At 52.6% G+C, this 23,666-nt stretch overlaps 1 long non-coding RNA gene across 1 annotated transcript in view; it reads right to left on the reverse strand.

The window, feature by feature from the left end:
* The window catches only part of LOC111759817 (uncharacterized), a 54,349-nt gene extending 35,167 nt beyond the window's left edge, over positions 1 to 19,182 (reverse strand). Inside the window, exons 1-2 of the long non-coding RNA XR_009181182.1 lie at positions 18,613 to 19,182; positions 17,316 to 17,470 (exon numbers count right to left, since the gene is read on the reverse strand). This is a non-coding gene — a long non-coding RNA (uncharacterized lncRNA). The remainder of the gene's footprint in view (positions 1 to 17,315; positions 17,471 to 18,612) is intronic.
* Positions 19,183 to 23,666: the final 4,484 nt, after the last annotated feature.

The raw sequence follows: 23,666 nt of genomic DNA on the forward strand, positions 1-23,666 counted from the left end.
GTGGACGTTCCTGCAGGAGCCCATTAAGTAAGCCCAAGAATCTCTCACGATTCCTGAGCTGACAAGGGAAAGGGAATCACTCTGACCAAGGGACCCTGTCCCACAGCCCCAAGGAAACTCACCAGAGATCGCAGAGCCAGGCTGGGCTAAGGGTGGGCCAGGGCCTGTGCAGAAGGGGGCTCTTCGCAGCCCCCTGGGCTTCCGGATTCTCTGGGGGTAGGAAGCTCCACCAACTGGGGACTCTGTCAGCCCCAAGGCAGAACCAGGCCTGAGCCAGGCTGGATGGGACAACCAGGAGGGGCTGACCTGGGTGGGAAGGGGGGGGAGGGGAAAGCTCCAGGCAAAGTGAGACCAGCGGGGGAAAGTGAGATGGAGAAAAGAGCAAACTGTGCCATGCTTAGTGGTCCAATGCCCCTGCTTTAAAAAAAAAAAAAATTTTTATTATGAAAAAGAAAACATTCAAAAAGTCCATAATACATAAAGGTCCAGCTAGGTGAATTGCTGTGGCATGCATGTGCATGTAGTCACCTGCAGGACTGGAACGTGGCCCGTCCCTGGAACCTCCATGCCTCTTGCAAGTCCTTCTCCTCCCTCCTCACTAAAGGCCACCACTCTCCCAGCTTTTAGGGTAATCACTTCCACATTTTTCCTTATAGTTTTACCCCCTGAACTTGCCTCCACTGACACCATAGGATAGTTTTGCCTGGTTTTGAATGTTACACAAATGAAATCAATCATATGTGTTCTCTTGTGTCCAGCCTCTTTTGCTCCATGCCCTGTTTTTAAGATGTATCCATGTTGTGTCCAACTTTAGCTCATTCACTTTTATTGCAGCTGGCCTCCTCACCTGCTTTGGTATGTGCTTCTCATTTGGGACGAAACAGTGACTCGGGGAGCCCTCTCTCCCTTGCCTCCCACAGGTGTGGGGTTATACCCAGACTGGGTTTTCTTCAGATGGCTTTTTTTCTGTGGTGACAGAAGAGGACAAAGAGCAGTGTGCTCCCAATTGCCTCTGCAGAGCTCTGGGGGGCCCAGGAGGCTGCCAGGCCCCCCATGAGCAGCTTGCCCAGCCCCAGAGCTAACGCCTGCCAAGAACAGAAATCCGTGGCTGCTCTGCCATCTCTGCAAACCAGCTAGGCACTGGAACCAAACAGTAAACCCAGGCACATCCCAAATGAGAAGCAGGTGGCTTCCTGGACCCAGATTTCTTAACATTCCGCCCTCTTGGTTTATCCCTTCTCCAATGTGGTTCCCATTTGAAGGAGTCTGAGCCTTTGGAGACTATAACCCATATGAAAGATGATATAAATTATAGCTCACCATCCCAGCCTGTTTGGGATTTTGGCATAAACATTAAGGCAGGGCTGCCCTGATTATAAGGTAGAGACACTGGGGAGATGTGGGGGTGGGTGCTGGGCAGCCCCCCAGCAAGCCTCTCTTTGTACCCCTCTGGAGATGGGGAGTAGCCAGTTTACATCTGCCAGTCACCTTGGAAAACAAGTCTCAATAGAAGATAGTGAGGCGGGCTCTAAAGTGCTCTGAGCACAGACAAGCTGCCTCGGTCTCATCCAGTCTGTGGATGACCGAAGCGCCTGGCCGGCCTTGCTAGCCTCCCGTGGTTCCTGCGTCCAGCCGAGCTGCCTCCGCCTCCTAGTTTTTGCCCATGCTTCTGGACGAGCCACTCACCTATTCAAGTTTCTCCCTTCCCAGGCCCCAGGAACTATTCTAATTCTCCATGGAGTCTTCCTTTTGGAGACACCAGTGTCCTGCTCCCTCCCGGCTGGCATTGCTCCCACACCAATTTGCCCTGATTACAGAACGCGTTCATTGTTCGCTAATGGTTACATGTGTACAGGGCCAGTCTCCTCGGACGGGGGGTGGAGGTGGAGACTGGCCCAGCCTCTGCTCCTCTCTGGGTCTCAGTTTTCCCATCTCTGAAAGAAGAGGAGGGAGCCAGAGGCCTTGGAGGGCCCCCGGTCCTGAAGAGCTACAGCCTGAGGCTCTGGGCTCCAGGAGAGATAAGTGATGGATGGACGGTCCTGCCACCCTCAGCCTCACCTTGGACCCTCTGCTGCCAGGAAAACGGCTCCCTCCTGCCCTCAGCTCGAAGTCACAGCGTTTGGCCTCCACACCCAGCCCCACCCCCTGCCACTGAAAGGCAGCATCGGGGCAAACATCCTAAACCACCGAGTGCTTCTAAAAATACGGTGTTTTTGCCGGAGAGCAAACTTCTACTTCCTTCATTCTTTGATCTCCACGCAGCCCACGGAGGAGAAGGTACACTTACAATAACAGTTTAAAGCCTTCCTCTTCCTTCGGGGGCTACCTCTCCAGGGCTTTGAATCCCCCACTGGGTGGTGGCACCACATGTCCTTCTGAGCATGCTCAGCTCTGCCCGCAATTGGCTCACGGATGGGGAGACTGACACCGTGCGACCTGCCCTCCAGATGGAGGTCTGTGGCCAGGGATAAAGATCCAGAACAGAGGCTGCCCTGGTACCACTGGCCACGGAACGCTACGCGAAGTTATAAGACCCTTTACTGTCCAGACTCTACATCAGGGGTTCTTGACAAGGGGTCCATGAGGTTGAGCCGAAATTCAAAAGAAACATTACTCTTGTGCGGATGTGTTGGTGCAGGTGTATGATATAGTTATTAAAAAATACACAGTATATTGTGGACTTAGTAAGGGGTCCATGGTTTTCTCCTGACTGGTAAAGGGATCTGTAGAACAAAAAGGGTTAAGAACCCCTGCTCTAGAGAGAGAAAGTAATACTATAGAAGAGGGTGGAATAAAAGAAGTTCTCGTACAGCCATGGGCTGTGAAAGAAGAATGGAGGGATAGGCTCTAGCACAGGTCTTGGACACAGTAGACACTCAGTAAATACTTGTTGAACTTTCAATGAGTACTTCGGACCAGGGGCGCTCACCAGGTTCAGACCAGGTGTGAGCCAGGCCTTGGAAAGATGTCGATGGGTAGGACGGAGAATTGAGGGATTTCCCGGCAAAGAGAGCATCTGGGCAAGGGCCGAGCAGCCTCAAGCTGAACAAGGAAAGTGCACGTTCGCACCATATTTGGCAGAAACAGAGCTATGGAAACTCTGCCACTAGCTCTGCAGACACCTGAGCTGCTGCTGCCCTGCCAGAACCACGGGCATGGGCAGAGAGAGCAGGGACGGGCTAAAACCATCACCCGTGAGCACCAGCCATGTGCCAGGCACTGAGGTAAGCCCTGAAAGTGCACATCTTGCAACAGACCTGAGCTGTCATTATCTGCATTCTTCCTAGAGCCAAGTGGCCTCAGAAAGGGGAAGGAAGGCCTTTGGCCCCAGGCACTGAAAGAACCCGATTTGAACCCAGGCAGCACCGCCCCTCACCAATAAGCCCCAAGGAGTGTCTGCTGGCAGCATCCACGCAGGCTGATTCTGTGCTCACTACGTGAGCCCCTGGCCTTCCTGCTCCAGCAGGCGCCCAGGGCAGAACCCCGTGCCCACCTGTCAGGCCTCCTACGGCCAGGCAGTCCCCACTCGTATCCCCTCAGCCACCCTTAAACTAAGTTCCCATGCTAGTCACAAACCAGATGAGGAAACTGTAGCTCGGAGTGGCAAACTCACACAGCTGGCAAGTAGCAGAGTGGGGATTTGAACTCAGATCCATCCGACCCCATATCCTGTGCCCTTACCCTCTCTACGCTGCTGTTTCTCGGGGTTTCACCCCCTGCCTGGGAACTCCAGACTGTGAGTAATTCAAACATGTCTGAAAAAGTCAAAATCACTATAATTTGCTAAAGACTTTAATAAAGGCAGAACAACACACGTCAAAAAAATTATCAGCAAAACTGCCAAGGGGGCTCTGAGTCACTGCCTTGGGCTTCTCCCTGATTTGGAGAGAGCTGCGTGTAGGAGGACTCTCAGGGCTGGGCCTCAGAAGACCAGGCTTGGGGTCCTGGCTTTGCCCCTCATGTGCTGTTCAATCCTGGGATAGTGTCTTACCCTTTCTGGGTTCATTTTCTCATCTAGGACGTGTATAGGTTCCCAGGGCACCCTCCAACGCTGATTCTAGGGTCACTATTGCCAAAACCCTCTGCTGACCCACCCATCCCCTGAAGGGACAAAGTTTGTGCACTTGTAATACCCACACACAATGCAGTAAATTAACTACCCAGGGCTTGGGTCACCAGGTAGCTGAATTCAGGTATTCTCTCCTTATGGTGGCCCTTGCTACTTCTCAGGGACCAGTAGGACTGTGGTTTCCAGCTCTGAGCAGGACTTGCCAGACACCTGCAGCAAAGGCCTCTTTCAACTAATGCACAATCTTCCTTCCAGGGAGATAAAGGTGATTTAGGAGGCACGTAGGCCTGAGTCATAGGGGTACAGAGGCCACTTACGGGCTAGGGCTGGATGGAGTCCTAAAAAGCTAGATATGTAAACAACTGCATTTCAAATGCCCTGGGGGAAGCCATCAGATTCCTAGGGTGGGTGAAATCACTGCCTGTTTGTTGTTTTTGTACCAGGTTGGATTTTCACTTATCTTAGGTACTGAGGGATGGTGAAGAGGGCGTGCACAGCGACGCGCGACTGACACCCATCACTTAGTGGCATGTGTGCACGTGTGTCCCAGTACTGCTACCTTGGGTTCCACGTGGATGGTGCTCCCAGAGTTGTGTGACATGGTGGCGTTGCGTGTGTGTGGTGTGTCCACAAGAAAACAGGCCAGGCTGAAGGGACTCCAGGCTGGGACGGACTGTCCCTGGATGAGGCAGAGCTGAGCATCCCACCTCAGCCCAAACCTTACAGATCTGCAATGGTCCAGGTGGCTAGTGTCCTTTCGCAGGGTGTGACCAAGCCGCCCAGATGTGACTTCAGACGTGCTCAGGTGTCAAGAGCTCCAGAGTGGTGGAGGGAAGCGTTCCATGTCTTCCACCAACACTCCCCACGTCAGGTTCAAAGCAGCATGCAGGGTGGGAGAGAACAAGTTTCCTGGGCCAGCACCAAGTGTGCAGGGCAGAGACCAGCAGCACAGGGTTCTCCGGGGAGCTGGGAGTAGGGGCACCTCTCCCAGCTGCCCAGAGAGGACTGAGCCTGCCCTCTAAGGAAGAGGCAGGTGCTGGGCTGCAACCCTCCAGAGAGGGACAGAAAGTGGCCAAGCCCCTGTCCCCCTGGCCAGCCCCTATCCTGTGAAGGACCGTGGGAAACCTGGGGACATCTCCTCCCAGCTTGGAGTCCCCTGCCTCACCTGACATTGTTACTTTCCTGCAATTACCAACACCAAACTCATCAAAGGGCCCATAATCGGACTGTGCATTGTGGATTTCACCGGGGTCCCTGGGGGGCAAGTGGGCTGTGGCTGTCCCAGAGCTTGGCTTGAAATGCCAAGTCGACAGGGTGAGCACCCATTTCATTTCAGCAACTGTGAAGCGTTCCAGCTGAGGCCCCTGGATCCTTCCTTCCAGAGTGCAGGTCATCCAGGTGGCCAGGCAGCTCTGAGTCTCTACCTCCAAATCCCCACAGGTTAGGCTGGGCCTTCCTGGGCCGACAGAGGGAGCACCTGACAGATACCTGACCTGCCTCTTCTCTCTTCTCAGTTACTGGAGAAGAGAGCTACTTCTCAGATCCTCTTCTCAGGTCCAGTTCAGATACTGGAGAGACAATAGAGCGCCTTACAGACCAGCCTCTGTGGTCAAAGCAGCATAAGACTGAAAAGGCACGAAACGGGACAGTGCTGTCTCCGGGCTCATCACCAGGAGGCCCGTTTCCCCAGGAGGGGCTGCCCTGGGCCCCACAGCTGCCGCGTCCAGAGCAGAGCACACAGCGATGGGGCCTCCCCCAGTGGCGTAGGATCCCGGGACCCAGACCCACCACTGCTGGGTCACTGTCCAGGCCATTGAAGACTGGGGAAACCCAAGGAAATGTCTTCCATTTTAACCAAGACCTCTGAGGTTGGAACAACCCCATTTGGAAGCATTCCTTCCTCCAGATCTCTAGTTTCCTTTTCCAGCATTTTCCAAAAGGAGGTCCACAGAACACCAGTAGATGCGCCAAGACATTAGGGTGCAGTGGTCCAAATCACATTTGGAAAAGTCGAGGTTAAATAAAACTCAATGGGTTTCTTCCAAGCAGAATACCTCAGAGCCTTTATTTCATAGGTTAATATGCATCTCAAAAATCCAAAGAGGAGAATTGAGGGGGCTTTGTTTCCCAGATTTAACCTAACCCTTTCCTCCTGTACTTTATCACAAGATTGAGGTTTACTGAAATCTCTTTGGGGATGCTCCACCCCCTCCCACCCTCTCCCACAAAAGGCACCCAAAATCGACAGCAGCCTGAGCTGCCCCAGCTGCAGCAATTGAGACAAACACTGGGAGCTGCCTCTGGCAGGGCTCCCAGCATGATCAAATCCCTAGTCCTAGGGGCGTGTGTCTCTCTCCTTCCCAGGGTGAGTCAACCCAGGCTACTCTGCTCCCAGGTCCCTGCTCTTCTCCAGGCAGTTGCCACAAACCTCACTCCATGTTGGTTGTCTGGGGAAGGCAGGAAGGAATCTGGCTTCCCCCTCTCATCCAGGCTCCCGCTGCCCAGGCCAGCCCTGCTCCTTGGGCTGGGCAGCTGGGGCTAGTCTGGGGTTGAGTGAGGCAGCGCCAAAGACCCCTGCCCACTGCCCCCCAAGCACATCTGGGAATCAGCCTCAGGGACTGGGCGTTCTGCAGAGGGGTTCTCTGGGATCCCGGATCCTGTCTGAGCCCAGAAGATTGCAAGAGTCGTCACACCTCTTTGGTGCCTGGGGACTTGGACCCCACCCAGTGCCCAGAGCGGTCACCAGGTCCCTCAGGCCCCTCTCTGCCTGTCCTCAGATCTCCGGGTTCCCACTGAGGCTTCCCTCCCAGGGGCATCCGCCTTGCCCCAGCCAGAGGAGTCCTGGGCAGTCCCCTTCGAGTGAACTGGCCAGGCCAGGGAGCCAGGCTCTGTAGTAAGTCAAGCTCATGACGGGGCAGACATTCCACGTGGCTCCCCACTCTGTCCGGCTGTCAGTCAGTGCACGTTTGTCTGTAGCCCAGCCCTGTGCACTCAGGAAGCCATGGGTGCTGCTCCATACGGAGAAAACAGAGGCCAGTTGTAGGAAAGAAGCCCAAGAGGTCCATGGCTGGTTCCATTGGACCAACAGGGCCGCCGGGTCACAGAACTCCAAGGGGCACCGTTCATGTTACAGTCGGTGTGAGCGCTGCCTCCTGGAGCTGGCGGTGGGAGCCTGGGTAGCCTCAGGCAGTGGATCTAGAACCGGGCTGGGGAGATGGCACCTCCTAAGGGGGCAGCCTTGCTGCTCTGTGCTCTAGGCCAGCAAGCTTGGCCCTTGTCCAGCCCCAGAGTGGGCAGCTCTGGGACCTCCCCCTCAAAACTGCCACCTCAGTGCCTTGGGAAGTCCAGCCTATGGACTTCAGTAGAGAATGGGGGGCTAGGGGCAGAGGCCGGGGTGGGGCCAGGGAGCGCCGGGGCTGGTAAGCTGTCTGAATCATAGGCAAATGACGAACTCCTGAAGTATGATAAGCACTCTTACAAGCTCATAAGCAGGAAAAACGGGCAAAGGACACTGCGAAGTCACAGATAAGAAAAGGAAGAAATGGCTCTCCCATGGAAAGGCTGTCACTCTCACATATAAGAGACACAGAGCCAGGGAGAGTCCATCTGTCTCCTATCAGATCTGAAAAGATCAACAAGTTTTATAACCTCTGGCCTGCGAGTCAGCGGTGAACCATGCACTCTCCGAAACGGGAACTAGCCCTGTGGCAGGCAATTGGATTCTAGTTACTGCAATGACAAACTCACAGCCTCTTTGACCCAGTGTTTCCACAGCTGGGAATTGTCCTACAGATAAACTTGCACGTGTGTAAACTGATGAATGTACTAGGTCCTTCACTGCAGCATCGTATATTACCACAACCACCAGAAACAACCTAGGCGATGGTCAAGACAGAACTGGGTAAATTAAGCAGGGTTCGTGCACACAGTGGAACACTCTACCACTATTCAAACAGGTTGACAATGCAATAATGCAAAATGTTGATAACAGGAAAAACTGTGCGAGACGGAGGTATGTGGGAATTCTGTGATTTTTTCCTATAAACTTACAACTGCTCTAAAATTCTTTAATTAAAAAAGACGGAGAGCCGTCTCTGTATACTGATATGATGTGATCGCCAAGATATGTCGTTAAGTGAAAAAAAAACAAGTGCAGGACAGTACCTTTAATATGCGATTTGTGACAGGAAAAAAAAAACAGATGGCAAACATATATGCATGTACATGCATAGACTCTCTCTAAGAACATATACAAGAAAGTAATAACAATGACTGCCCCAGGGAAGGGATGAGATGGGGAGAGTTGGGGTAGAAAGGAAATTTTCACTGCATATCTGTAGGTACCTTTTGAATTTTATCCCACGTACCTACCCTGTCTTTACAAGAGATAAATGAGATAAAATGTAATAATAATTAAAAAAGAACCTTGAGGTGTACATTTCCCATTTCTCTGCCCCCAGGCTGGACCAAGCTCCACCTTCCTATTCTTCCTATAGATTTCCCCCAAAACAGTTGTATCTCTCTGGCCTGGTAAGATCCCTACAGATGATATGGAAATAGCCCAGTAGAGCTTAGCCTCAATCCTTGCAGGACTGGCTGGGGGACCAGGTGGAGAAGAGGGTGAGGTGCTGTCCTACTTTGGGGGAAGGAGGAAAGGCCAGAAGCCAGAAGTATTCTTGATCCCTGTTGGGGAGGCAGGCCCAGGCCAAGGGTCCCCACGGGACCGGACAGAGTGCACTTGTTCTCAGCTTGGGTGGATTGTCCTACCCTCCGCAGGTGCAGTGTATTAATAGTTTCATGGCTGAGAGCCTAGACATCCTGGCTTTCCCACTCACAAGGCTGTGTGACCTTGGGCAAGTCTCAGCCTGTTTCCAGCGGAGAAAAATGGCAACTCGTGTACAGTAATGGTCCATTCCTCACCACGGAAGCGCATGAAGTAGAGCATGTTAGAGGGTGGCCTGGCTCGCAGTCAGGGCTCAGCAGACACTAGCTTTGATCAACATCCTCCTTGGAGAAGCTTGGATCTTGTCCCCAGTTCTCCAGTTCCATGCAACCCTCATCCATCCATCTAGAGCCCCGACTGGGGTTGCTATTCTGTGGAGGAAGCCTTGTGCTGTGCAATGGGAAGGGAGGAGGTCCCAGCCTCCCAGTGCCTTGACAAGTATTTCTGGAAGGGAGTAGGGTCACTGCGGGTCCTCGGGAGAATCCCTTATCCAGAAGGTCTTAACCTGGGGTCTGTGGACTCAGAGGCAAAACTGGGCCTCTGTGGGCCTTTTTACCCTGGGCAAGGGCTCCAGCCCTCAGAAGGGTCCTCAACCCACCACAGGCTCAGAGCCCTCCTCCAGCTCCTGCCCGGTACTGAGAGCTTCTGACTGGCTTGGCCCATCTGTACCCCCTCACTGCCAGGGGTTCAGGCCTTCCTGACGAGGTGGGCTCTATCCCAGGACTGCCCACCCAGAGCACACAGCCCGGGCTCTGGGCTGGGGTGACTGCTGTGTGGGCCGTACCCTTGCGAGTATGAGCCATTCCCCACGGCCAGCTCACCACTGAGTAAATGGTCACACTGATCCTCTGGACATTTAAAGCTTAAGAAAAGACACCGGTCTTTTCACACCAAACCCCTCCCCAGGCCCTCCAGCCAGCCCTTACCAGTGAGGGATGCTTCCAAGGGGGCTGGAAAAGCTGTGGGGTAGGTTAGATCTGGGGATGAGGGGAACCGTCCACTCAGCAGGTCACAAAACAGCACACGGTGTGACCTCAGCTTTATAAGAAAGCAAAAATGTATATATGCATGGAAAAGAAAGTCTGGGAAGAAGTGCAATGAAAGCTTAACAGAGTACTCTGGATGCTGGAATTACAGATTGTTTTTCTCTTATAGTCTATGCTTACCTATGTTTTATACAATGGACATGCATTGTTCTTTAACTCAGTGCTTTCTGCAATTTTGCTCCCAAGGTAATATTTGATAATGCCTGGAGACATTCTTTGTTGTGCTACTGGCATCCAGTGGATAGAGGCTGGGGGTGTTACTAAGCATCCTACAGTGCACAGGACAGTCCCCCCACGACAAAGAATTATCAGGCCCAAAATGTGAACCGTGCCAAGGCTGAGACACCCTGAGAAGAACATCAGAGCTCACTCACAGAAAGACGGCCCAGGGCGCTGTGAGCTGACTGAGCCGTCCGCAGCCCGAGCGGCCGTCCCTCTCACTCGCCCTCCTCAGACAGGCATTTATGGACCCTCCAGTGGGTGAACTGAGGCCTACACAAGGGGCTTGTGGCCCTTGGTTCTCCCCTTGGTCTCAGGAAACAGCGGATTTCCTGGGCCCACCCTGTAGCTGAAGGTTCACGGCACCCAGCACGCAGTCCCACCAGCACCCACAGATTCCCCTCTTCCCCAAAGCACCAACACATATTAGCACTGCCAGGAGGACCCTTAATCGCTGCAATCAAATGAAGCCCCCACCCCCACCCCAGGTCTCAGATATCCTGTTTCCAACATTTTGACAATGGCATCCTGTTTTCTTTTGGTAGGAAACCCAGGTTGGGTTGATTAACAAATACTATCATTATTTAACATCAGAACTTGGTTTTGCAATTAATTTACAATAAAAGAAAAAGTTCAAGCTAAATAATCTCTCTAATTATATGTAAGGGCTCAGAATGGAAAACATTCAGGAACACAAAAGACCCAACCACACTCATTAGCCCTGTTTTGCCTCTCGTATCTCTATGGCAACTCACTGAGGATCCTGGGGGAGAAAAAAAGGCTTTTAAAATCAGATCATCAGGAACTTTACCCAGAACAGCCACAACACAAAACTCTTTCAAATAAATCTTTGGATGACGAAGGAGTGAGGGGGTGTTTTCCAATTGCAGCAGGGCACAAGAAGTCACCCTTTCTAGAAACCTGCGGCCACCTCAGTTCATCTTGGAGAGGTCATTCCAGTGGCTCCACGGTGCCTACTAGCTCCCCGGTGCCCTGTGGGCCCTCAGCCACAGTGGAGGGCATGCTTCTCTGGGCTGGGTGGGGCAGACAGGAGCGGCATAAAGCCAGGGTTATAAAATGAGGCTCTTAGCTAACTTTCCTTGCAACTGTGGCTCAGGCTCTCAGAGACTTTCCCTTCGGGACTCTCAAAGGGCAGTTCTTGCCAATGCAAGGATTCCTTTCTTTTAGACAACCCCCTCCCGGCCTCGGACAGGGCTTCCCTCTGACCCTCCGACCTTCTGTGCCTGAACAGGTGGTGGTGATCCATATGGCTGCGACTGCCAACCCCATCTTCCCAGCCAGGAGACGTTTGGCCCCAGGCCCCTGAGGCTGCGTGAACTGGGCGGGATCCTTTCCTTGCAGGTGTCTGCAGCCTGCACGAGTGAGGATTGCATTCAAGGTGACTGTGGCAGTTTGATATTAAATAATATTTCATATCAAAAAAGAGATATTGATCATGTTTATAAGCTGATCTATTCCTCTGGGCCTGATAACCTTTGATTGTATTAGATTAGCTGAGCTGTCTTTGATTATGTTAAGATTAGGACTTTGATTTGACCATGTCATTAGGGTGTGCAGGGTTGGGTCCCCATCCCCATGGTGGGCTGATAAAACAGACTCTCACATGGAAGGAGATACACAGAGAAGAAGAACACAGAGGAAGAGCACTTATTAGACATGGCAGAGGCCCCAGGATGAGAGATGAGTCTGAGAGTTGACAGCTGACCTTGGAAGAGACCAGAGCAGCTGAGCCCAGAAAGAAATAAGCCCCAGGGAGAGAGATGAGACTTATGCCAGCCCACAACTGAGATTGGAAGGAGCTGGAACCATGAAGCCTTAAGAGGAATAGGAAGACTGAACCCTTGCAGATATCGCCCACCAGCTTGATTCAACACCTGGCAACATTTGGTGAGAAAGTACCATGGTGCCTTGAGTTAGACTCTTTAGCAACAATCAGGGCAGGTTCCCAAGAGGAGGAGGAGTGGTTCAGCTGGAGACCAAGGTTCTCCCCAGCAGCAAGCTACTTTGAGCATTTTCCAGGAAGAGAAAGCACAGGCCAGCCAAGGCCAAGTGGCCTTTCATGTTTTACCCAGCATCCTATTTGCATGTATAAAGGATCCTATTTGCATGCTGTACAAAGGATGGAAAGTCCTCCCCCATACGGGGCTCCTAGGTGACAGCCCCTTGTACTTTGCTCCCACAGCTGCCACACCCAGCAGTAGTCAGGGGTCCAGCCCATGATCTAGATGTGGCCTCTAGGATGCAGCTTAGGACCCAGCCTGTGGTCTCTGGCCTAAAGGTGGCAAGCTGATGTGAAGACGGTGGCAGCAGCCAACACAAGCCTAGCAAAACAAGACTCTTTCATATGTGACTCACACACTGAGGACCAAAGGCAAAATTACAGTGTGAAAACCAGAAGCCTACTGAGTCTTCTTTGGGGAATCCCCTCCAACTTCCTCTCTTGTTTCACTCTTTTAAAAAAGCCCTGGTCATGGCTAGGCACTCTGCAACCCTCCAAGAAGATAACATACTCTCTTAGCCATGGTAGGCAGGGCCCACTCCACCTAAGGCCATCCCACTTGACACCCTTTTCGAGGGTTCTAGGTCTTGGAAAGGACACAGAACAGAGTACTAGGCCCCTGTGGATTCATCCCAGCGGCAGGGACCAGATGTGATATCTGAGCAGCAAACTACCTCCCAGGCCCCAGGGCTGCTCCACAGTCCATCTTTTCCCCAGCCTGGCTCCTACCTTCCATTCCATTTGGTAAGCCCATTGCATTCCCCCATAAACTCTTGTTCTGCACAAGACCACCAGAGTTGATTTCTGTTGCTTGCAAGCAGCAATCCTGATATATCCCCATTTTAGCAGGAGGCCCCAAAGCCCTTGGCAAAGGACCTTCAGCTCCTGACATACCCCAAAGTTTTCTGCCACCCCAAAAAGACCAACTTGTCTCCAAATCTTGCTCCTCCCAGGTATCAGTAGCCTGGCCATGGATGAATACTTCCTCCCCTGTAAAATGAAGTTATTAATTTTAAAATATAAGATTGGAGTAAAAATTAAATGAGATAAGGGAGATTGGCATGAGTGGGTGGCTCAGCAAACCTTGATTTCCTCTAATTGTCATTTCTTTTCATACCAATCTTCTATCAATTATTCTGATTGCTTTATTTCAATTTTTTTTCATTGTTATTGCTAGAAGCAAGATAACACTATACACATACAGAACTTTCACGTGCATTATCCTGGGAAGAGCAAAGCAGTCATTATCCTCCACTTCACCGAGAGGGAAAATGACACCCAGAGAGAGTGAATTAGAGGGTGGGCTCCCAAGTCAGACTCCCTGGATTCAAACCCCAGCTCCATCACTTACAAGCTACGTGACTTTGGGCAAGTTATTTATCCTCTGAGTCTCCATCTCTTCCTCTGAAAATGGGAACAATAAGATTACTTGCTTCATGGGCTGGGTGTTAGATGACACCAAAGAACTACTATTAATTTGATGGGTAGTTGATAATGGTTTTGTGGTTATATAAGAAACTGTCCCAATTTTTATAAATATAAACTGAAATATGGAAGGGTGAAAATATCATGATGTCTGGGATTTGCTTTAAATATTTAATGAAAGATGAAAGAAAAAGAAAGAAAGAAAAGGAAGGAAGAAAAGAAAGAAAGGAAGAAAGAGAGAGAAAGGGAGGGAGGGAGGAAGAAAGCAGGGGTAGATGAATATAGTGCAGCAAAGTCTTTTTTTTCCCCTCAACCCATCACACAATGTTTATTTCATACAGGGGAATTTATTTCTAATAATTCCAATGCAGTTGATCAAAATATGGTGAATTTCTTGATTTTCTATAAATGTACTCTGTTTTGTTTTCTTGCCCATACCCCATTGCCAACGTAGTTGAAATTCAACATCAACAATTCCTGGAATCGCCCTACCACCAGAGTAGTGAAAGGATGTGAGAGTCTTAGGTGGCATGATGGCATTAGGTTGCCGCTCTGGTCACTGGTTGTCTGCCCAATGATTACTACCTGGACACTGGAGTCTATCGCACATTATCTATCCCTTCAGGTGGAGTCTCCTTCCCTGGTGCTGCTTCTATGTGCCAGACTAAGAATAGAGGAATCTTTGTCAAGCCTGGAATAAAGGCAATAGCCAAGTCCAGACAATTGTTAAATTGAGGCAAGGGGGTATATGTGAGCTCATTACACCATTCTCTCTCTCTCTACCTTAGTTTGAAATTTTTACCAAAAAGAGAGAGGGAGACAGTGCCTGCCTCTCAGAGTGGCTGTGAGGCTTGGCTGAGGTACCACACAGAGGGCGTCCCCTGGCACCCAGCACACAGGAACACTCAGCAAATGTTGCTGTCAAATGTTGAGCAGGACCCTAGCCCCGGGCGCTCCAGCGACACTGCACCATCCCTCCCCGTGGGGCGGCACCAGCCATGTGCCACAGCTCCATCCTGTGTGAGGTCTCGGGCACAGCCAAGCTACCAGGGCTCCCTCAAGCCCAGTGGCAGCGGCTCAGGTCCAAGAGCCCCCCCTTCTGGGGTCAGTTGAGCCACCATCTGGCCACCAGCCCTGTGTCCTGAGAACCCTGTCACAGCTCCCTGACAACTGAGAGGGGAGGGGTCAGTGAGGGCAAGTGCCAGGCCCTAGGATGCAGTGGAAGAAGCTGTGGGGGTGGGAGGACAAAAGGTTTCCTTTTGAGGGACCCAAGGATCCCTTCTTACCCCAATTCCTGCAGTTTGGAGACAGCCTCTTCCTGAGTCAGCCACCAGGGGGCGCCTGTGTGCAGCCCCACGGCCCTCAGGCCAGAATCACCGGCCTCCCCAAGGCGGAGAGGGGAGAAGGCTGCAGAGCAGCGCACGGGCTAAAGCCGCAGCAGGGCCGTGAGAGAGTAAACGGCGAAGCTCCCCACCCCACCCTACCTCACATCCCAGAAGTTTTTGTGTTTTTTTTGCCCTAACCTAATAACATTAAAGAATTTGGGTTTTTTTTTAATTACAAAAGCAACTCCCGTTCAATACAGGAAATGCATGCTTTGGATTTTTTTCCCCTGCATGTTTCAAAATTTCTTGAGCTTAAGGTAGATGGCTTCTAAATTCTTTGGGTGATAGGGTAGAGGAGGGAGCTCAAAGGGCCTGTAAGACCTTGGCGACTCCCTGCCTCTCTGTGCCTCAGTTTCCCTCTCTCTGGGCTCTAACAGTCTGGCTTTCTTTGTGCTCAGGGCTGGTCCCAGGGAGGGTGGGATGGGGGCGTATCACCACCACCACGCGCCCCTGCTCCACCAGGCCCCCAGCTCGCTGCCTCCCCCTCGCTCGCTCTTCGGTTAGTTCTGGCCCTCTTCCCTAGACGCCCCCTCTGGTCCCGGCTCTTCTCCCATCCGCGGGCCTGCACAGCGCGAGGCCACTCAGGGCACCCTAACGCCTTCCTCTAACTTCCCTCCTGCGCTCAGCAGTTCTCAGGCCCCTACAGGCCCAGCCCCAGCCCTCGGACGGGCTCCTCCACGCCTCCCAGGCCAGTCGGGGACTTTCTGTGGGTGCAAAGGAAAGGCCAAGGCAGCACTCGGCCTGCTGGGGAGCAGACCCGCTGTGGGTCTGTCCCATGGACAAGTCCCAGCAACCAAAGGGGTTTTTTAACTTTCCCCCTAAGATGTGAATCTTGTCCTCAGGCACAAAGCAAAATATCTAACAGTGCAGCCAACGAACATGAGGAGCTCGGGGAACAGCTAGATCCCAACTCGTAACTTTATAGAGGGAGGAGCTGCGGAGCGGGGAGCCTCGGGTCTTCTCTCCTTCCCCAGTTTGGGGTCCTGGGTACAGGGCTGAGCAAGAGACAGGGAGCATTTCTCTGACTTTAAGGCAGAGGTAGCCCCCCCAGAAACCAGAGGGGCTGTGAATTTCAGAAGGGGAATTTAGGGCCACATATCAGCCCTCCAAAGAATCGGGGCTGCATGAAGAGGCCCCACCAAGGCCTTTCCCCAACCCCTTTAGTCAGGATAGCCAAGCAGCTCCTGCCACGTGCCCATTTCCCCAGGGCACTACAGGCCAGGAGAAGTGGGGTGACTCGCTTGCAGGCAGCAGGCTCAGCTGTACTAGAAGCTTCCCCCCGCAGTGGAAGTAGCCCTGAGACGGGAAGACGGTGGAGGGAAGGAGAACGGAAGGGCCACTGCAAAGGCGGTTTGCATGTGCAATGTACAAGGCTGGAGGTGCTAAAGCTCCCACGAGAATGGGAAAAAGAACCCCCAGTTTAAAGGGGCACGCTCCTCCCCAGATGCTGTCCTGAGAGCTGGGTTCACCCTGGGACTCCCTCGGGCCGGCTGGGGACGGGACAGGGAGGCCAGGGAACAAGCAAGAAACTGGCTCTTAAACCAGCTCCCGCCCATCTCCACTTCTGCTGCTTCTAAAACCCTGGGCTGGGAGAAGAGGGGGAAAGAGGGAAAAGGAGAGAAGTTCTGAAATTATCAAGACAAAAAGGCTAAGCTTGATCAGGAGAAAGACCCTTTAAAATGTCAGTACTAATAGAGCTGTGAACAAAAAGTAAAAAAGACAAAGCTGACAAGGAAAACCACAGCCGGCAGCGGAGGCCCATCAGTAACCCAAAGGCGAAGAAGAGACACACTTTCACCCCTGCAGCACCAGGGCCGGCCTGCTCCCCAGGGCCCAGGATGGAGCCGAGCCTGGGGGCAGAGGGTGAGGAGGCCTGCAACCCCATCCCAAACAGCTCTTCGGTGTCTGTCTCCAGGATACAGAATGCGGAACCCCCCAAGTAGGAAGGCGCTGGTGCCCCCACCTTTATGCCAGAGACTTGAACCTGTCCAACCCCGTTCCTTGCAGAGAGCTCCTCAGAGCATGGGCCCGTCTTGTCCTGGCACCCCGGCTAGGGGAGAAATTGCTACATGAATAAATGCGGTCGGTAACCCCCAGACCCGCCATCGCCATCGGGAGCCCTGGCAGTTGTGACTCTGGGCCCCTGGGAGCCAATAACCGCAGGGGACCCTGCAGGCCCTCTTAGGGGAAGGCAGTCTCCGCAGAGCACGTCTGTGCAGAAGAAAGCCATGAAGGGTCTCCACTAACTGGGAACCCCTGCAGTCCCCTGTCACCCTCACTCAGGAAGGGGGAGATATCTCTGTAGGCTGCAGAGCTAGAGAGGATTTGGAGCCAGAAGACCGGGGTTTGAGCTGTGTGGCCTTGGGCAAGTCACTGCCCCTCTCTGAGCCGCAGTTTCCTCTTCCTTAAAATGGGGTTAAAGACTTACCTCTCAGAGTTGTTGTGAGGATCTGATGAGATAACAGGTGGGAAGGTGTTTTGTAAACAGCAAAGTGTTGTGTGAGTGTCCAGGGTCATTCTTGGGCCCAACAAATATTTATTCTAGGTTCTGGCTCGACAGGTGGGCACAGACATGAAGAGAGCCTGCTTGGACAGAACAGAATACAGGAGCTGGACCCAGAGCTGCCACCATGCCCAGAGGGAACACAGGTCTCCTAGCCCCCGCCCTGCCCCTGCAGCCTCCCAGTCCCGACCTGGCCCTGGGCTGCTCGGCCCTGGCTCCCACTCCACCCGGGACCCCATGATCGGGATTACTGGGCTGGAGGAAGGAGGGTTGCAATTGGTAATCGGAGCCACATCACTGTTCCCACAAATGAGGCAGAGAGATCTCTCCCGGTGGGCAGCCACCGGAGAAGGGGCTTCCAGCCTGAGAGGGGGTCCTCCTCCTCTGAGGCTCCCTCACCCGCTCATCTGCTGCTGCAGCGCTCCAGCGGGCCCTCAGCACCCTTGAGGGACTGCACACCCTTGGAGAGCAGCGTCAAGGGGTTGACAGCCCCGGCCCTGGAGACAGACCTCCCCAGCTGGCATGACCTTGGGCAAAGAACTTGACCTTCTGGGATTCAGTTTCCCTAGTAATAGTAATTCCTACCTCATAAGGCTATTGTGAAGATTAAATGAGGTGATGATGTAAAAGCCCCTTGCACAGTACTAGGCATAGATAAGTTGCTTAATTAATGTTCCTCTAGTTAATAGACATTTGAATAGCACTTACGATGTACAACAGACTGTTCCAAGAACTTTATAAACAATAACTCATTTAATCCTCTCAAGAATCCAATGAGATGGGTTTTATTATCATTCCAATTTACAGAAGAGAAAACCGAAGCACAGAGAGGTTAAGTGACTTGCCCAAAGTCACAGAGGCATCAAGTGTGGGGCCAAAATTGAAACCCAGGCTCTCCTTCTTCTGCTCCCCATCTTTCTCCTCCCAGCCCCTGGTTTTAGAAGAAGTTGAAGCAAGTGGGGGGGAGGCTGGTTTACAAATAAGGCCCCCTCCCCTACCTCTGCCCTCCCTGACCCCAGCAGATCTGGCCTCAGGGCAGGGGGCCTAGGCACAGAAAAAGCTCCTGGTTCCGTGTTGCCAGCTGCCTCACTAAGCAGCCTCTCCAGTAAAGAGGGGCATTGCTGCTGTGAGCCCCCCTTGAGACTGGCCTCTTACCCTAACTCCCTCTTCCCCTCCAGCCCCAATTCGGAGCCCCAGTCTGAGCCATTGCCCTCACACTCACCTCTGAGCCTGTCCTTGGTCAGAAGCTTGCAGCAGGACAAACTGGGCCAAGTGAGGGGCAGAGCACACAGGAAGTGTAAGGGACTGCCCACAGCCTGAAAAGAGCCACGAGGGTAGAAATCCCCTCAGCCTCTGCTCGCACACCTCTGGAGCCAGGGAGCTCACTGCCTCGGTCGGCCAGCCGTGGGCCATGGTTGGCCAGCTGTGACTGGTAGTGCTTCCGCAAGCTGCGATGAAATCTCTCCGTGTAATTTCCTCCCATTAGCCCTGTCTCTGCCCTCAGGCCCCACAGGGCTAGCCGGCTCCCTCGGGCCTGCAGACATCTGGAGATGGCCATCTCTTGGCAGGAGGACTCTCCACTCAGGCTGAACGCTCAGGCTGCCTTGGCCCGGCCTCAGAAGACAGGATTCTGGTGCCTCCCCACCCTGGTCCCCCGTCTCCATCGACGACCAGCAGGATTAGCTGCTCCCTCAAGCTGCCTCTGCTAAGCGTCTCTATGGGCCTGGTCTGGAGCTCAACCCTGCTGGAAGAAACGAGGACAATAGTTAACGCTGGCCCACCGCTCTGTAAGTACCTGCTCCGCACTAGACACTGTGCTAAGTTCTTCACAAGCATGAACTCATTCCATCTTCCCAGCTCTTTGAGACAGGCATTATTACTACCACTTAGATGAGGAAATGAAGGCTCCAAAAGGGAGGTGGCCACCCCAGGTTCCACCCAGAGTGAGTAAGTAGAGAAACCCGGATTCACACTGAAGTTGTGCGTTTCAAGACCAGTTCTTGACCACCAGGAGACAGGCGCAGCGGTCAGGGCAGGAGACTCACCCACATTCAACAGCATGAGATAAGTTGAGCGACTCCCATTCTAAGGGGAATGGGAGTCCAGAAAGGAGAAGGATCCCTATGGATGGGGGTAGGTGGGAAGGGTCTCTGGATAAGGGGAGACCACAAATGAGCCTTGAAGAAAGAAGGGCGTCCCAGAAACAGCAGAGCTTGAGGAACCTGGCTGGACCTTTACATACCTCCATCCCATGGGCCAGCAGGCATTTATTGAGCACCCACAGCGTGCTTGGCCTATGTTAGCACTCAGCAAGGGCAGAGATGAAGAATCCATGATCCCAAGCAGCTGAGAATCCAGGAAGGAAGGAGCACGGCCTGGTTAGAACTGCGATGAGAACCTAGGAGTTCAAGTCTGCTGACCTGTTACTGCTAATTTCCCCCGTATCGGGGACACAGATTGGGAACACCTCCCCCAACATCCCAGCATGTTTGGGATAAGGAATTCCCCATGAAATCAAGGGAACCAGCATGCCCCAAAAGGCTTTCAGAGGATCCATGTTTTTTTTTTTGAAAACCACACATAGAAAAAAATTCTATGGTCAAATAAGTTTGGGAGAGGCTTGGCTGCAGAAGGCTAGACGGGGTTGCTCTGGCGCAGGACTTCCCAGAGCCTTTACGGCACACCAGGACTGGCAGCAGCATGAGGACATGGCACGGTGACCCTTCAAGTCCTCCTTGCCCACCATGTCCCGACGCTCCTTCCCCCATCACCGCAGCTGCCCTGGGCTGGGAGAGGAGTGAAGCTAGACATAAGAAAAGGGAGTTCTCTCCATGGGGCACTGAGCCAGGACAGCCTTGAAGCCCAGTGCAAGATAGTGGGTTATGCCCTGGGGAGGGAGTGTGTTCTAGGCCGGGGGTCAAGCAGGGAGAGCCAGTATCCTGGGAGAGGGAACTTGGGGGAGATTTTCCCAGGTGCTGGGGAGGGGGGAGAATTGCGGAAAGTGAGAAATGAAAACCCGCCGTTCTGGGCAAGGCTCGCTGGACAGTCAAACCCTCCCAGGCTACTGGCTCACAGGAGGCCCCTGAAACCCGATGAGGTCAAAGTCCACCATAACCCAGAGTATGGGCTCCTGTCCCTCCTGAAGAGGGCTCTGTTCCCTCTGAATCCCACCTGCTTCCTAAGCCGACCTCCTTCTTCCAAGAAGGCCTCCCTGACTGCCCTGCACATGGCAGTCATGCATCTGAACCACCGACTCCTGGAACCTCCACTTGGCCTAATGTCCTATAAAACGGCAAGCTCCTTGACTGCAGGTTCTGGGCCTGCTCCCTCCTCCCTGGATTACAGGTGCTCACTGCTATGAGGGATTTGTCCATCTACCCATCCATCTATTCAGTCATCAATCAAAAACTTTCTGAGCACTGCAGTTCGCTAGCTCTGGGCCAGACCCTAAGGATACTGCAAGAATGCCTACCGAAGGCTTAGAGCCCTAGCCCAGCAAGAGAGGTCTGCTGGTACTCTCCTGGGAAGGCATTCCTATTTCAGCGTGTCTGGGGCTCTCCCCAGAGCCCAAACAGGGACTAACGTGGGCACCTCCCTCTGCGAAGCTACAGCAATTCCCAGATGGGCACCAGGCTGGCTATCTCCCACTTGCTGTAGCATTCATGGTACCTCTTGTCCCTCACCTCTGCTCTCGTCTCTGCCTCAGTGGAACTAGGTAAAAAGCCCCTGCCGTCTTCAGGTGATGACTCTAGGGCCCAGAGAAGGCAAGGACATGCTTGAGTTCACCCAGCCAATCAGTGGTTTAGCTGGCACCAGGACACAGGCCTCCCCCTACCAGGATCTTGGGAGACCAGTGTGCCCCGGTGGCAACGGGGCAGCCTCTCCAGGCCTGCCTTTGCTGCTGCCGCCTTGGTGTCTCTGTCTCCAGACCCCTTCCCAGTAGAAACCCAGAGTTATTTTTTCCTCCTGGTGAGCGAACCCCAGGCCCATTCATTGGGAACAATGGCTGGCAAGTTGTGGGAAATTAGCCCGTGGGAAATTGTAATAACAAGCTTTCTGAACCTGTGGGGCAGCTCTCTTTGTAATTTCCCCAACTCCACCCCTCAAGCCAATTTGGCCTAACTTCCTCCGGTTTCATCAGAAATAACTAATTTTCTTGCTTCATTATTAAATTTTTGTGTGAAGAGTAATTCTGGTTATTGCATTAACCTGGGAGAAAAACTCACAGATTATTATAAAGTTAAAAATGACCCCAACCCTTTCTTGCTTCATTTTAAAGACAGCTGCCTGGTAGTTGGCCCAGAGCAGTTGCAACACAGCAATTGTGTGTCTTCATCATGCAGGTCACAACCACCCACACCCACACACACACACACACACCCATACCCACAGTTTCCAGAGCCCAAACTGTTTCTAGTAACAAACCACAGTCTGCCTCTAAAACTTGTGACCGGGCCTTGCCCCAAGAGAGAAGGCTCCATGGGAAGTGCTCCTGTCCGGAGCCGGCAGCTCGGCCTCCAGGCGGCTCTCAGCAAGCCCCAACAGGATGCCAGGCGGCGGGCAGGAAGAGACTCCGCTAGGAGCCTCTCCCCGCTATAATTTACTAAATCCATCTGGGGCTCCTTTGAGCCATTTTCTGGAAATGCCACATTTCAAGGGTCCCCTGTTTAAAAAAAAAAAAAGGTCAGAGAGTTCACACAGGCCTTTCATGTTAAAGGAACTTGAAAGGAGAGGAAATGTATATTTTCAACCTTAGCTGTGATTAAGTGGGCTCAGGCCATGAGAAAATTCAGATGATTTACATGATGTTACATGAAGAGTCAATTAGTCTAACAACTTCCGAAAAATATCTAGCTCTAGCATACCCTTTTATTAGCGCACTTGGAAGGTGCCAGGCATTGTGCTAAGACCTTTACCAGGGCACATGACTCATCTCAACCGCACTCACTCCAGCAGTGCCCGGCAGCCTCTCGTGCGAAATCCACTTCACCCGCGAGGAAGCTGAGGCTCAGAGAGGGTAGGTGATTTGCCTGGGGTCACGAAGCTAGTTAATGGCAGGGTAGGGATGAGAACTCAGGTCTGCTTAAATCCAAAATCTGAACTTTCTTGCTCTGACCCTTGAGAGCCCTGATTTTGTCCCGCATCCAGCATCTGAGGTCAGCCTGTGTTCACTTGGTTCATTTGCATGAAGATGAAGCCTTGTTAAATCACCAGCTCTTACCTGAGCTGGATGAGGCCAGAAGACACTGGGGACTCCCTACAGCTGGCCCTGGTCCCAAATTTCCCTGGGTAGCTCCAGGTGGGCAGCCATAGCAGATCCTACTAATCACGCCATGGAAAAACCACAGAGAATCCCAAGGCTTATTGTCTCAGTTAGCAGACCTGCGTCAGTGCCCAGAGCAGGCAATGAAGGGTGGGCCCATGGGGGAGAGATGTACAGGCTGAAGTCTACTAGCTCAAGGAAGAGTCTCTGAGTCCCTCTTGGCCAGCGAAGTGCTTGGGCTACTCCAAAGAGTCTATCCAGGGTGAATGGCCAGTTCTCCTGTGGGCCTCTCCATGCAACATGAGCCACCCAGAAAGTTGGGGCTCTATTGTAACAGCTCACTCATTGGCATTTGCTTTCCAAGACCACAGAGCAGGTCAGGCCTCCCTCTTGAATTTTAGGGTCATAATGGAACACTAGAGCATGGTAGTTAGGGTGTGGGCTCAGGAGTCAGAGTGTCTGGGTTTGGAATTCTGACACCGTCTCTTCCAAGCTATGGGTGATTTACTTGACTTCTCTGAGCTTCAGTTTCCTCATTTGTAAAATGGGAATTATAATAGTCCCTATGGCAAAGGGTTGATGTGATGATAAACTGAGCTAATGTGCGTGGTGAAGCTCTTGGTATAATGCCTAGCACATCGTGATCACTCGGTAAAATGAAGTCATTGTGAGATGAAGAAAGCAGCACTAACCTGGCAAGGAGCTCCTGCAGGGCTGCACACAGGTCTTTTGGGAACAATCCCAAGCTCCTGTTCTCTCTCTAAACCCTCTAGGAAGCTAGCCTGACCACTCCAGCCCACATTAATTTCCCCATATCGGAGCTCTTTCTACTCGCACTCTGTTAAGACTGATCCAGCTCCACACTCAACTCTAATAATTTCTCAGCTTCTCAAGCAGCCTGGGCTGTGTGGGGAGCAGGACACCCTCCTCCACCTCTCCTCCCACAGCCTAAGCCCAGGGCTAGGTGCGGTGGGTGCTTTCTCAGCAGACCTTCAGTCTGTGTGGCTGTGGGT

The sequence above is a fragment of the Dasypus novemcinctus genome, chromosome 2 (genome assembly GCF_030445035.2).
Source record: "Dasypus novemcinctus isolate mDasNov1 chromosome 2, mDasNov1.1.hap2, whole genome shotgun sequence".
Classification (NCBI taxonomy): Eukaryota; Metazoa; Chordata; class Mammalia; order Cingulata; family Dasypodidae; genus Dasypus; species Dasypus novemcinctus.